The sequence below is a fragment of the Hyalella azteca genome, unplaced genomic scaffold, assembly GCF_000764305.2.
Source record: "Hyalella azteca isolate HAZT.00-mixed unplaced genomic scaffold, Hazt_2.0.2 contig6336, whole genome shotgun sequence".
In the NCBI taxonomy this organism is placed as follows: Eukaryota; Metazoa; Arthropoda; class Malacostraca; order Amphipoda; family Hyalellidae; genus Hyalella; species Hyalella azteca.
Genome location: NW_025936499.1, coordinates 330,249 through 332,529, shown reverse-complemented (window position 1 = coordinate 332,529; position 2,281 = coordinate 330,249).

The window sequence follows — 2,281 nt, the reverse complement described above, 5'->3', positions numbered from 1 at the left end:
AGAGTTCGATAGAGGTGAGAGCAAAGAGTGTAGTTTCATGCTGATTGTACATACCGATGTAAATTGTGTAATAAATATGTGTATAAAAGAAGTAATATGTGACTAATATTGCTGTGAAGGAGAAAAGCGTTGAAATCAGATAGAGACGGAGAAATATAGTTTTCATTATTTTGGCATGGAGGCGGCCATGGATTAAACTGGGATCGACCGGAGGTGTAGAATATGTTGAAATAATTTCATCAGGCGTTGGAAGCTGGACAAGGATTTTGCATAAATTCTGAAAAGAAGGTTTCATTCTCCGTAGACTTCTTTCGGTGTTCTAACGTTGAAACACCTAGGTGTTTCAAAATCGCAAATTTTAAAACACCTGAACGTTTTTGAAACACACGGGTGTTTCGCTTTGGGCACGATTGCTCAGGGAGAATTTGAAACACCCAAGTGTTTCAAAACAGGGGGCCTTTTTCACTCAGTGTTGTTCGCGAAGCGAGAGGATCCGCCACATGGATCGTAAAATGCGTGCATCCGTGTTGATCATGCCGCATCGTTCATGAAGCGAAAGCGTCAGCCACATTGATCGTAAAATGCGTGCATCCGTATTGATCATGCCGAATCGTTCACGAAGCGTGAGATTCGGAATTGATCATAGGGCATCTGCCACATCGATCGTAAAATGCTTGCATCCTTGTCAATCATGCCGCAGCGTTCGCGAATCGTGAACATCGGAATCGATCATTGGGCATTGGCCATATCGATCGTAAAATGCGTGCATCCATGTCAATCATGCCGCATCGTTCGCGAAGCAAGAGCGTCGGCCACATGGATCGTAAAATGCGTGCATCCATGTCAATCATGCCGCATCGTTTGCTAAACGCGAGCATCAGAATTGATCATTGGGCATCGGCCATATCGATCATAAAATGCGTGCATTCATGTCAATCATGCTGCATCGTTTGCAAAGCAAGAGCGTCAGCCATATCAATCGTAAAATGCGTGCATTTGTGTCTATCATGCCGCATCGTTCGCGAAGCGTGAGCGTTGGAATCGATCATTTGGCATCAGCCACATCGATCGTAAAATGCGTGAATTCATGTCAATCATGCCGCATCATTTGCAAAGCGAGAGCGTCAGCCATATCAATCGTAATATGCGTGCATTCGTGTCTATCATGCCACATCGTTCGCGAAGTGTGAGCGTTGAATCGATCAGTTGGCATCGGCCACATTGATCGTAAAATGTGTGAATCCATGTCAATCATACTGCATCATTCGTAAAGTGTGAGCGTCGGCCATATCGCTCGTAAAATGCGTGCATCTGTGTCGATCATTGATCGTAAAGTTTGGGCATCTATGTCAATCATTGAGCAACAGCTGCGTCGATCGCGCAAGTGCGTGCATCATTGTCGGGCATTGGCCGAATCAGTTGTAAAGCACGCGCCTCAGTATCGATCATCAGACAACGGTCAGATATGCACTTAGGTTTTTCTAGCACACATTCTGGCTACTTTTTTCCCTGGCATGCTGGAGTACATCCCAAAATAGGCCTCCAGTGCTCATGCCGCACCTTTCAGATCGCGGCGACCGCGACGGGACGCCGATGTAAGGTCAAGATGGCTGATGAAGATCCTCAAAAGACGCCAATGTAAGGTCAAGGTGGCTGATAAAAATTTTCAAAAGAAGCCAATATCCCGAGCTAAAAGGCCATACTCTACAGACTGGGGTAAACGCAGTATATTCCGTCGTCGTGGGTAGGGTAAACGCGGTATATTCCGTCACATTAAGGAGGCATCAATAAATGAAAGACTATAAAAAATAACCGTATGCATTACTCGAGTTCTGTTTGCTTTATTTGACTCGCAAAACACCGTACTACGTGCCAGCAACAACGAAACGTCACAAAATGTTGCCATATTTATTTAACCCATTTATGCCGAAGGTAAGAAAAAAAGCTTGAACAAGGAAAAACCTGATAAAATGGCTTCATTGAGACACAACTAAGTAATTTATCCAGTTTATTCAATAAAATCAGTTGGAAATAATAAAATATAAGGTGTCCTACATATAGGACGCCAGGCATTACGGAACAAAAATGGCACAAAATTGATTAAGCTCTACAACAGAAAGACTCTGCAGTACATCTACTTTTTGTGGAAGTTTTTGAAGCGCTTGACGTGTAATCCTTTATCACACTTTTCACACCTAGTTGTAGTCTTCTGGTGAGTGTGCACAGCGCGTCTGCTTGTCTTGAGGAATGACAAAATGATTGACGTTGTCAAACTGTTGCT